The sequence below is a fragment of the Talpa occidentalis genome, unplaced genomic scaffold (assembly GCF_014898055.3).
Source record: "Talpa occidentalis isolate TD23 unplaced genomic scaffold, MPIMG_talOcc4v2.1 talOcc4.16, whole genome shotgun sequence".
In the NCBI taxonomy this organism is placed as follows: domain Eukaryota; kingdom Metazoa; phylum Chordata; class Mammalia; order Eulipotyphla; family Talpidae; genus Talpa; species Talpa occidentalis.
The window spans coordinates 52,585,114-52,598,538 of NW_023601653.1; the positions used below are offsets into that span (position 1 = coordinate 52,585,114).

A 13,425-nucleotide genomic window follows, 5' to 3' on the forward strand; every position below is an offset into this window, starting at 1 on the left:
GGAGAAATTAGCCACTTCACTTGCTGCCTTCCACCTCCACAGGCACATACTCACACCCTGGACCTTGATCTTTCAAGTATGGAAGTATCCAAAAATTTTTTAAAATTTTAATTATTTTATTTTTGTGTAGAAGAACTAGGATGTAGGCCAGAGGTGCCAGGGAGTGAGAGGATTCACGGGAGACAGGTTGGGGAGCAAAACAGATAGATCTACTGAAATACACTGCTGAGGGGAGCAGCGGGCCTGACAGGAGAGGTCTGCTGTGCCATGAGGATAGCTCCCTGGCCGGGGATTAAACTAAGGTGTATGTAGAGGATTTAACCCCTAGACTACCAGGGAGGCCCTAGAAGTGTCCACATCTTAATCTTAATGACTGGTGCTCTGAGGATAGTGTTTTAAATAAAAATGGAAGTGCTCATGGTGCACTTGTGTTTCAGAAGTGGAACATAATCGCCTGTAAAATAACGAAAAAAAATTGTTAGTCCATTCCCTTGGCTGGTTGGTGGCCTCAGAAATAGCTGAACATAGAGGAGTAACAGCCGTATAACAATATGCACAGTTGTTCCCACAGCACCTGTTTTCTCTGGGCGTGTTTACAACATTCTATCATTAGGTTTGTCTACCTGATGGCTAAATAAGGACATATTCAAAAGAAGTTCCATGCTAAAAGCGTGACACAGACTGACTCTTCTTATTTTTCTCAATTGTTGCATCATTCAGTAATATCTCAGGAAACCACTGCCTTCTTATTTTCATTCCCATGATACCTGTTCTGAGATTGGTGGAATTCCTCCAATAAGCTTCCCCTTCACTGTCTCTTGTTTTGATAACTTTCTTTCTTTGTTCCAGACATAACTCAAGGTTTGCCACATTGCCAGCCTTCAGTTCAAACCAGATCCTGATATTATACAGGTATTGATCTCTTTTAGCAATTTCAGCCATTGTTTTTGAACTTCCAGGAAAGATCAGTAAACACTGTTGGCCGGTAGAGGAGGGACTTTCTTGTCTTTCAGATTTAGGTAACTCAAAACTGTTTTACTCAGGCAACAAGTAAATCCTACAGTCTCCTAAAAGTCCCCAGTTTTCAGTCTTTCCTTATCTGTATTGCCTCCTTTCCATGTACGATTTGCAAACCCCAGAATGGAGAGGTAATACTTTAAATAGTTTTGATTTTTTTTTTTCTCACCTGCACCTCATCTTATCTTAGATTCAGCCTGAAAAAAAAAAAAAAAAGTGAGAGCAGTCAAGGTGGCTGGAAATGTTGTAATTATCCCTTGTTCACATTAGCTACAGGCTCAGTTGGCTAGGATTTTTAATCCACTCATCAAGGTAGATATGAACTCAAAGAAGATCAGGATTTATTTTAAAAGGACAGAAAATTAGTTTATATCACTAGCCATTGTGAGAGAAAAAAAGACAGAAAGAAGGAAATGCATGTTCTATTTGCATGTTTATATAATTTATTTATGTATAAATGCCCCTACTATTTTTGCATTTGAAATCACTTTTTGGAAACATGGAGGATGTTTTGAAAATAATGCACACATGCCTTAAATTTTAGATTTGTTACAATAAGATTGTGACATATTTGTTTTTGTGGAATAATATTAATTCTTCTTAATGCAGTTATATTTGCATATTTTGTCGATAACTACTTCTACACCAAAAAAATATATTTTGAATAAGGTATAGGCTTAATTGAGAAGCCTTTTAGTGACTTATAATTTTTACATTTTTTAAAATGTCCACATTTGAAAACATTATTTTCAAGACCCTAAAGTGCATCCTGGAGCTCATATGTAAAAGATTGAAGAATAAGGATAAACAAGTGAGCCTGCTGATATGTGTAAATTCAGAGCTTAAAGACATAACTGTTCAAATTATTAAATTGTGCTATAAAGATTGATTCATTTTATCAGAAAATTAGACTACAAAGTGGCCAAATTAATCACTGTTTATTAATTTTATTTTAAAATGCTATATGGCAACAGGGTAATAATCCAGAGTTAAAGAAAGGAAAATATTTTCTCTGTGTTCCCCTATAACTTAATTGAAAATAACTGAATTTCTAATCTGAGAAACTCAAAATATGATTGGTCAGTCTTAAGGAAAGCTCATTTATTAGACTGTGCTGGTTCTAAATGAGTTTTATCAGTCTAGTAGAATCCTTGATACCACCCTTTTTACCTTTTGACCTTTGGTTTGTCAAAAACTGCCTTTTGAAATGAGTTTAGACTTACAGAAAGGGTTCAGAAATACGGTTTCTTTATATCCTTCAACTAGCTTCTGCTAATGATAACAACTTACATAATCTTTGCACGGTGATCAAAACCAGGAGATTAACACTGATACAATACTATTATTGTATTCAGACTTGGGTTTGATATCCCTGAATCGGATGGAGGGTATGCATTTTTGGTCAGCGTACCACAGAAGTCCTGTGTATTTCTCAAGGCTTGTTTATCTTAATCATGGTCGCTTGCTTTAAGTGGGTCTGCAGGGTTTCTTCCCTGCAAACATATCCTTTCCCCATAGAATTAATAAATATCTTGAGGGAAATACAAATCTCTGAAAATAGCATGTTTCTTGAGATTTTTACCCACTGATTGTAGCACCTACTAGAGGATCTTGCTTGCCACAGTTATCACGAGGTTTTAATGGTGCGTTTGTATTTCCCTCTTTTGTTTACTTGGAATTTTTCAGTGAGAAAGCACTGTTCCTTCCCCTCCATTTATTTATTTACATATTTAATGATTAATTTTTAACTCATAAATAATCCCAGCATTGTGGGTTCATGGCTATTTATTTTTATTTTATGCTTTATAGCCTAATAATATCTTTATTATTTTATTGCTCAAACTGTTTCATTTTTGGCCTTTGGGAATTCTTCAGGTTGACTCCCATGTCCTTTTGAGGTGCCCCATACTTTTTCCAGCTCTGTCTTGTTTTCTGACACTCCAAAGATGTTCCAAGTCTTGTCTTGTCTTTTCCCTGCCCCAACATTGGACTCAGCTACTTCTAAACATTCCCTTATTTATAGACTCTTACCATTTGAGAATGAGATTTAAAAACTAAGATCTTGCCTCATGAATTTATGAAAAAGAATTGTTTTTAAGAGGTTACATAGGAAGAAAGAGATATTAAATAAACCAGAGTATTTAGGGGTGTGTGGCTATAGCCAAGAATGCTGTCTGCAAGCATTAACCCACAGAAGATAGAGGATTCTTTCCAAGATGTAGAGTATTATTTTCAAGATGTGAATACACTGGAGAGCATTGCATCTGTCTTTTCCTAAGATGACCTTGAAACATTATTTAATTTCTTAAAATTTATTTCATCTTCATTTTTTTTTTAAATATCAAATTTTTTTTTTAAGATTTATTTATTTATTTATACAAGCACTGGGTACAGTCAGAAGCGCGGGAGAGTGAGAGAAATCCCCAGAGCCAGAACAGGGAGCAGAGCAGGCAGAAGGACCAAAGTACACTGCCGAGGGGAGCAGCAGGCGGCAGGAGAGGTCTGCGCACCATGTGGGACCCTACCCTGGTGGCCGAGGAGCAGCAGGGGATCGAACCGGCACTGCAGAAGCTGCTGGCAGCTTCGCAACCCAGCGCTCAACCGCTGCGCCACCGGGGAGGCCCTATTTCATCTTCATTTTTACGAAGAATTCCTATTTACCATACCAACTAACAATTGCACAGAACTAATGAGGAAAGGTATTTGTTTTTGCTACCACTTGAAGGAATAGAACATATCATAAAAGCTAAAGCAAAATGGCATCTATTGAAATTAGTGCTTAGGTTAGAAGTCTTGTACATTTTGGCGTGGGTGAGAGTTGGTTCATGGTATTCTTCCCGGCATTAGATTTTCTCAGTTGCAGTCATACACGAAGACATATATCTTTCCTGTATTCTGGTTCCTCATTCCTGACAACTAAGTGGGCATCTTTGTGGAAAATAATGCAGGCTCAATAAGATCACAACCTTAGTGCTAAAACTGCTCTTAATGAGGTGCTGTGTATGAATTAATTAAATTAGTTTGCCCCTCATGTGGCAAGCTCTGTTTAGTGTTTGTCTGGTTGACTAATTTATGAGGGTAAAATTATGGTACAGTCTGCCTTGCTTGTTTTCATCAAAGACATGGGCTAATTTGTAATGAAACTTTATCAATCAGATCATGCAGTCAGTCCACCCTCCAAGCTCTGACTAATGAATTAAGGCTGTTTGGCTTCCTTCAAACAGGGCATATCCTGTTGATGTTGAAGGGGGGAGGGTGCGTTGACTATAGATTGATTATAAGGGATTGTTTCTTTTCCAGCAAACAGATAACCAACTTTTCTGTTTTCTGTTTCTTGGCTGTTTGTGGCTTTATGATTATCTTCCTCTTTTAGTCAGGGTATGATTTTAAAGTGAAAAGTACGTAAAAATGCTCATTTATATTTGCTTGGGAGAAAACAAAGATTGTGTATTTCAGATTGGAAGTGCAGCAGCTAAGAACTTTCAACAATGGGAGAAGGAATAAGGGTACCTCAGGCAGAGAAATGGAGAGTTTCGAAAGGCAATATTCTTCCATGTTGGGAACGTAATGAAAGGTCAGAATGAAGCTCAATAGAAAAGCCATTATGAAAGGAAGGGGCAGAATTGGGCTTTTCTGTTGCTGTCAGGATTTGGGATTTGTTTTCTTTTTATTCTGACACAACTCTTTTGGGGTGTGTTTTTTTCTCTTCAATTCAAACAGTTTATACAAGTGTTATTTTAAACTTCCTTGTGTTTACATCATCATGTCTTTTAAAAAGAAACTTTTTTTTTTTTCAATCTTGTTATCTGGGAATTTTTAAGGACAGAGTCACTGTTTGTAAAACATATCTGCGTGAATGTGAATATTTCTAATTTCATTGCCTAGTTGAGAAATAAACAAGTATAAGATCGTTCGAGAATATTTTCTAAGATACTGAAAGTCTAGAGATACATTTCAATGTAATAGCCTGATTCTTTTGAATTTTTAAATTACTTCCTAGTCACCAGGTAGTTAATTTATGAAACACTTGACACATAAAGCTATTTCACAAATGCGAAAATGACATAAAACTCCATGTCAGACAGCAAGTCCGTGACAAAAGTGGATTTAGGATTTTGAGTTCTGACTTCTGTCCTGTCATCAGGCCACTAATCACTTGATTTTCTAAAAGAATTTGAGGCCTGAGCAAAGATGATGCCAGAGATGCATTTGTCCAAAGAGATGAGTCACTTTGAGTGGTTTGATATAATAAAATCTGTGTTTATTTTGCAAAAGGCTTTGAACAGTTATTAGAGAAACAAATTTCATCATTAGGTTCAACTTTATACTTCGTAACATTGTACTTTCTGTTCCAATAGTTCACAGCACTAAGTTCATACTTCTCTTCCTATTCCTCTTGGGAGTTTTCTAGTTTTTTTTTTTTTAAAGCAGAGCAGTATTTTATCAAAATGACTTAAAATGTTGTTAGCAGGCTTAGCCTGGGCTCTGAAATCATCCTGTAATGCACAGTACGCTTTGCATAGGTCCCTTCCTTGCTTGGAGATCCCCTGTGGCTCCTCATCACCCACAGAATTCTTCTTTCTGACACTAAACACCCTCCTAATGTCACTCAATCTACTTTTTCGGTTTGGATGTGCACTATTCAAACTAGAGGGTTCCATCTTTCCCAACCAAGACCCAGCTTTCTCTCCTCTATGCATTTGTATATGCCATTATCTTTCCCTTCAGAGCCTATCACACGCATCTCTGAGAGCTGTCTTATCTCTTTCAGTCTGTTGACTTTGTGAAATCTTGTCCAGGAGATGCCAGATCAAGGCTCCTGGTCACATGGCCCGTGTTTTTTTTGGTTGAGGAAGGAGTAAATATGATTTAAACGTAATTCATTTCTGGGCCTCCCTGGTGGCACAGGGGGTCGAACGCAGCACTGAGAGGCTATCCATGACATTTGCGATGTGAGTTCAATCCCCGGCCAGCCCAGGAGCAACCCAGATGGTGAGGCAGAACTCTCCTATCTCTCCTGCTGCCCTGCTCAGCAGTGTGTTTAGGTGCATCTGCCTGTTCTGCTCGCAGCTCTCTCTGGTGAATCTTCTCACCACTCCCCCCCACCCCATGACTCTGTCCTGTACCCCACTTCTTAAAAAAAGTAATTAATTTCTGATGATAATCCATGTTGTGAATACAATGAGATACTTATGATAGAATTGTGGGCTAGATTAGACTAAGCGGTTCATGGTGGGCCTCTTTGAGAAGGTGGCATGAGATAGTGACTTGAATGAAAAGAAGGAGCCAGTCATAGAAAGCTCAGGGGAAAAGAACCAAGGCATAAAGGTCCTGAGACAGGAGAAATCTTGATGAATTCCAAGAACAATAAGAAGGTCAAATATCCACAGCACCACAGCACACTGAGCCAAGGGGAGAGGGTATGGTAGGTACTAGTTGATGCAGGGATTTCTCCATAAGCATCCAGTATGTTGGTTTTAAGTCCTTGGTAAATTTTAGAAGAATGTAATGATCTGATTCTTAGCAATTCATTTATTTCAATGATTAGTATAATTTTTTTTTAATTCTTTTCTTTTTTTTAATATTTATTTATACAAGAATCAGGGTACAGTCCAGATGCGTAGGAGGGTGAGAGAATTCACCAGAGACAGAATGGGGAACAGAACAGGCAGACTGCCGAAATACACTGCTGAGGGGAGCAGCGGGCGAGGCAAGAGAGGTCTACTTCGCCATGTGGGATTCTTGCCGGCCGGCCGGGATCGAACCGGCACTGCAGAAGCTGCGGACAGCTTCACAATGCGGCGCTCAACTGCTTGCGCCACCAGGGGAGGCCCTGTATAATCTTTATAAACTAATGGGTTATAAACTCATTTTGGATAGGAATGGCTTGCTAGACAATTTTTTTTTAAGATTTATTTATTTATTTGTTTGTTTGTTTGTTTATTTATTTATACAAGCACTGGGTACAGTCAGAAGCAGGGGAGAGTGAGAGAATTCACTAGAGCCACAGTGGGGAACAGAACAGGCAGACTGACGAAGAAATACACTGCTGAGGGGAGCAGTGGGCACGGCAGGAGAGGTCTGCGTGCCATGTGGGACCCTCACCGGTGGTTGGGGATTGAACTGGCGCTGCAGCGGCTGTGGGCAGCTTCTCAGCCCAGTGCTCAACCGCTGTACCAACGGGGAGGCCCTAGACAATTTTGTTCATTGATAAGAGGCGGTCAGTAAATATTTATCAAACCATTGTATAAACAAAGTTGGGGGGATCCTGAGAAATTACTGATGTAGGTGTTTGAAATGAATCATTTGTTGAAGCAGAAAGAGTCAAGAGCATGCTCTAATGCTCATGATCCTTTGATGAAGGAGCAAATGGGAAGAGCATATGCTGATAGGAAAGGGGTAGAGCAGCAAAGGGGGTCAGTGTGAATTTGGGAGTCAAATTGTCTAGGTAGAAATCCCAGCTGTTTCTCTGACTTGCTGGACTTTGAGAAAGTTACTTAATCTCTCTTAGACTTTGTTTCTACCTGGATAAAGTGACGATAATATTATTTACCTTATTAGTGGATGAGTCTTAACCAAAGTCATGCAGATAAAACACTGAGAATTACTCCTGACATGTGACAAAGATCCAATAAAGAAAGCACCAAGGTATTAGGACAAAAGTTCTTGTGTCAGAGGCTCTAGTTGAAATTCTGTTGGGCTACCAAACCCAACCTTGGCCACTTTGTCTGGAATTTTAGGATGATTTTTTTTTTTAAGATTTATTTATTTATACATAGAAGAACTGGGGTACAGGCCAGAGGTGTGGAGGGTGAGAGGATTCACCAGACAGAGTGGGGAACAGAACAGGCAGATTGACTGAAATACACTGCTGAGGGGAGCAGTGGGTGAGTCAGGAGAGGTCTGCTGTGCCATATGGGTTAGCTCCCTGGCTGGGGATCGAACTCGTGCTGCAGTAGCTGCCAATAGCTTCATAGGTTGTGTCTTAACTCCTTGCGCCACCAGGGAGGCCCCTTAGGATGATTCTATTGATAGTTGATAAGGTGAACAGAGAAACATAGTTTGCAAAAAATAAACAGACTCAAAATCTTCTGTGTGTGTGAGAGAGAGTGGAGCAATATCTGGGGGAGAGGGATTGTAATTATTTGGTATAATAATAATATAAATACTTCTTAATAATTTTCTTTCATAATTGATTTGACTATAAAATTGCATGAGAAACTATAGCCTGACTTGGCCCTCATCATTCTGTGTTCTGTAATTCCTATCATTATGTGTTTATAGGCGTGCCCTGTGGCATTGGTACATTGCCGTTTCTGTCAGTGTCCCTGCTGATGGACTGTGTTATAGGTGAGGTCATTTTCTAGCAGCTTCCTCTGGTACCAAATCCAAAACAGCTCCATGTCATAACAAATTCCATGCTTAGCGGTGCTTGTAGAAACCACAATTCGTGGCAAGATGAGCTTTCTTATCTTGGAAGGAAGCCAGTCGAACTTGTATATTCATAAAGAGCAAGGTGTTAAGTAATAAATTCAGTCCATGTTCCTTTATCAAATTATGTTTCAGAAGTGTGATTTCAGGCAACCTTAGATTACAGCAGCACATTCTTTGGGTGCTCTTTTCTTTTATTCTCATTAATCCTGAAATTTTGGATTGGAAACCATGGTATAAACTAATGGTGGAATTCAGACTGGAGCTCTTTGAGGGTGTGGCTTATTGTTCCCTTTCCAACTCTTAAATAATTCTGAACATTTCAACCAGCCAAGTAGAAAAATCCCTCCAGGCTTTTTGTACAGTTGTTTTGTTTCTCTTCTGCTGCTCCCAGTAACATTACATAAGTTACCTGGAAATTGTGAGGCTTGGGTACACCGAGCCAGACAGTCAAAATTCCTGGAATTCTTACTTCCTCAAACATAAGAGTGCAGTTGGATATTTTTTGGATGATAAGGAAGGATCTGGGAGAAGTGTTAAAAGTGGTTGACACTTTCTTGAATTACTGTTCTTTTCCAGATAGTCAAAGCCAAAAAGGACAGAGGCAAACTGTCTCTAGGGATTTGTAGCCCAATTTGGCTTTTTCAAAAAGTTTGGGTAAACTTTAAGTAACCTCTTGATGTTTAGGCATTACTCTTCTTTATAGGTATTTTTGCTTGTGTAGGAGTAACTTGAAAATGAGCAGAGGTTGGAGTTATTAGGTTCTGGAATTCTACCTCTCCCTCCCCACCCCTCACCCCCCCAACACTATTTGGATCAAGGAGTATGGAGCCTACTGTTCTTAACCTTCAGCTCTGTCTGGTTATGAGATTAGACTGTTTCACTTTTCTTCTTCCTTGCACAATTCACATCATTGTGACACATTCCCTTGAATTTATTGTCATAAAGTTATGGGATTCACTTGCTGTTTATTCTCAAATATACCTTAAAACCTAGAGTGATGTATCCCACTTAGAAGTTATCCAGAGTCAAATCCCAGCCTTGTCTTTGACTTTGCTAGGAAAGGAATCTCTTGGAACTCTAGATGCCTGAATACCACACCCTCACCATCCCTATGGTTCTTTTGATTTTTATTTTCAAATTTACATCTTCTCTGGCTACATTAGTTAATAAGTAGTTATTCACAAATGGTGCAATTTTGGATGCTGGTGTGTCATGAGATATACTTCATAACTTAAAACGCTTTCTTTCATCAGATCCTTGAGCCTAAACCAGAAATGACTTGTATCTTTTTGATGTTGTTCTGGAAGCTGACCTCAAAGTAACCATTGTTCTCAAATGTTCACTCAAACTGAAAAGAAATTAACATCCAGGTTCATTATTGGTTGATACTCTCTAATGAAACTATATTAAATTCTCTGGTATTATGTTCCCAAGGATCCTTTTGTGAACTTTTTTGAATTATGTTTTCTAAATAATTTTCTTAGTACTTTCACTGTAATTTGGGCTCATTTATAGTCCCAAGTGGAGGAAGGAAAAAGAACAAGAACAAGTGGATTTCTGATATTCCCTATAAGTCTTCTGATTCTGTACCTGATTATACTCCGACCTTTGATTAAAATACGTTCCTAATGACCAGAACCCTGCTTATTCACAATGTCCTTATTGTGTTGCAGCAGACAGATACCCAGTAGATAGTCGCTGAGTGAATAAATCACTCTGGTACTTCTTTAGTTATAGCAAAATTGAATAAGAACTAAATTTTACTCGAGTAGATGCAAGGTTATAGCTAAATAACCTTAATTTGACAATGGTTCATTGAAATCAAGATGGACATTAGCTTTTCTGCTAACAACTTTATAACAAAAGTGGCTATAGATGGTAGATAGCCAGGCTATCATGCTGTCAGAGGTGTAAATCAGTTTTTTAAAGCCAAGATTGCATAATATACAAGAATCACATTTAAGATAAGTGGCACTCTAGTTACATATATTTGGAGATAAATTTATTGAATTCTGTGATAATTAATTGTCTATTAATTCTGTAAGCAATTTTCTGCTCTTTGTTTTCACTGTACTAATATTAAGAGAAAGGGTGATTTTTTTTAAGATTTTTTAATTTATTTATGCATACAAGAACTGGGGTGCAGGCCAGGGGTACAGAGAGTAAGATGATTCACCAGAGACAGTGTGGGGAGCAGAACAGAGAGATCTACTGAAATCTACTGCTGAGGGGAGCAGCGGGCAAGACAGGAGAGGTCTGCTGTGCCTGATCTTTTATACTATCATATCTTTTTCATTTTATTTAGCACTGCTGTTTTACAGGAAACTGTGGTTCACTAGAACAGCCTCGCCCTAGACTTCTATTACACTAAGAATGCCTTGCATTGCACTCTAAAGACAAGGCTAAGAAAGAAAATTCTTTTCCTGAAAGCACATTATTCACAGGTATGAATTAAGGTGGGAGGTTGAAGTTGGGAAAGTTGGGTCCTTTTTTTTTTTTTTTTTTTGAGTTCAATGTCTTAACTTCCCGTGTGACTTAAGTTTCATAACCTTTCCTTGTCTTTATTTTCTCCATAAACTGTGATCATAATAATCTATGCTATCTGTTTCATACAGTTGCTGTGGGGATGAAATGAAATAATAAATGTGAAGCACTTTGAAACTTTCAAAGGTATTATTATCTACTGTCCTTTTTATTGGATGACCTGGATTAGAAAACAGTTTCCAGTTTCTTGCTTTGGCAACTGATCTACAGGGAGCAGTAAATCCATTGGGTCTCACTATTACCTTGCCTTTACATTATTATAAGTGCAAGAGGTGTTCTGTATATATGATTTTTTATTCCCCTGCCTATGTCTATCTTCTGGTGGAAAACAGATAGATACGGAATTACTTCCTAGCCCATTTAGTCCATATGTATATTCTGCACATCAGTGTGATTTTCCCAGGCAGTTGCACTCTTTTTAAAGCATGAGAACCCTGAAGTTAATTTCATCGTGGGCAGAGATTTTCAATAGATATTGTTATTTCTAAGACCTTGTGGATTTTTCCATTCTTTCGCATACCCAATACATCCAACAATAGAAGAAGTTATCAATTGCTACATGGATTTCTTCTTGAAAAGAGGATTTAGCTGTATCACTAATGATGTGGGTTTTTTCAGACAAACTTTTTATTTTAGAAGAGTTTCAGATTTATAGAAAAGTTGCAGAACAAAAGCTTTCCATATACCTCCCCCCAGCTCCTCCACACACAGATTCTGCTGCTATTAACATCTTACCTTAGTATGTCACGTAATTTGAATTAAAAGTTAATGAACCAGTATTGATATATTATTATTAACTAAAGTGCATGCTATATTCTGATTTCCTTAGTTTTTTCATTAATATCCTGTTTTGCTTTTCTGGGATTATTTCTTATAGTTTTCCTTGTTTTGGATAACCTTTACAGGTTTAAGTACAGCTGACATTAACTTTTATTTAAATTAATTAATTTATTTATACAAGCACTGGGGTACAGTCAGAAGCATGGGAGGGTGAGAGAATTCACCAGAGCCAGAGCGGAGAGCAGAACAGGCAGACTGATGAAATACACTGCTGAGGGGAGCAGCGGGCAAGACAGGAGAGGTCTGTGTGCCATGTGGGACCCTTGCCTGGCGGCCGGGGATTGAACCAGCACTGCTGAGGCTGTGGGCAGCTACGCAACCCAGTGCTCAACCGCTGCACCACCGGGGAGGCCCTGACATTAACTTTTAACCAGAGATATGCAACTTGTGTTTTAGAAGAAATAATAAAAGATCCACTTGCCCATCCACAAATAAGACCTTCTATTGTGAAAAAGAATATCATTTATTGGGGTTGTAGGATAAGCAAGACTCTCAAAGCCCAGGGAAGGAATTCTAACAAGAGATGGCACTCCTTCAGGAAAAGGCCTTTTTGGCAAATAAGCTCATGCATTAAATAAAAGAATTGAACACCAGAAAAGACCATGTCATAGTATCAGATGTACTCAAGGCAATGAAAATATTTTTTAAATTTTTAAAATTTTAATATTTTTAAACGATATTTGCTTCCCCCTACCCCCTCAGGTTGAGTCCCCATAGAATTTCCTTCCCCCAGCTACCCGTGCACCATCACCTCAGTCCCCTGTGCTCCTCCCTCCCTCCCTTTGATCCCTCTCTCCCCTCCTCCCCTGCTGCTGTATGTCTCTGATTTATAATTGTCTGTTTTTGCTTTGTTGTGTTTTGTGCTGTTACTATTTTTTTTTTAACACTGATGTCTTATTTGGTTCCCCTATATTCCTGTTATAAGTGAAAGCATCTGATATTTTTCTTTTTCCTTCTGACTTATTTCACTGAATATAATTCCTTCTAGCTCCATCCACGTTGCTGCAAATGGCATGAGTTTATCTTTTTTGATTGCTGAATAATATTCCATTGTGTATATATGCCACATCTTCTTGATCCAGTCATCTGTTTTTGGGCATTTGGGTTGTTTCCAGGTTTTACCTATTGTAAATAGTGCTGCAATAAATATAGGGGTTCAGGTGTTCTTTTGAATCAATGTTTTTGTGTCCTTTGGGTAGATCCCTACAAGTGGAATTGCCGGGTCATATGGTAGCCCCATTTTTGGTAGACTGAGGAGCCTCCAGACAGCTTTCCATAGTGGTTGGACCAGTTTGCACTCCCACCAGCAATGTAGGAGAGTTCCTTTTCACCACATCCTCACCAGCATTTGTTGTTGCTTGTCTTTTTGATATGTGCCATTCTTACTGGCTAGTCTCAATGTGGTTTTGATTTGCATTTCCCTGATTATAAGGGATGTTGAACATTTTTCATATGACTGTTGGCCATTTGCATTTCTTCTTTGGAGAAATGTCTTTTAAGTTCTTCTGCCCATTTTTTGACTGAATTGCTTACTTTGTTTTTGTTGAGCCCTGTGAGTTCTTTTTATATCTTTATGATCAGTCCCTTATC

The 13,425-nt window shown here is 38.5% G+C and overlaps 1 protein-coding gene across 8 annotated transcripts in view; it reads left to right on the forward strand.

Moving 5' to 3' along the window:
- Positions 1–13,425, forward strand: part of SOX5 (SRY-box transcription factor 5) — a 1,024,531-nt gene that overhangs the window by 59,061 nt on the left and 952,045 nt on the right. The window contains exon 1 of one of the 8 annotated variants that reach the window (XM_054696383.1): positions 10,729–10,895. The exons of the other annotated variants lie outside the window; for them this stretch is intronic. The gene's annotated coding sequence lies outside the window, so the exon portion shown is untranslated. Of the gene's footprint in view, positions 1–10,728; positions 10,896–13,425 lie in introns of those variants that run through there. 8 annotated transcript variants of the gene reach the window in all.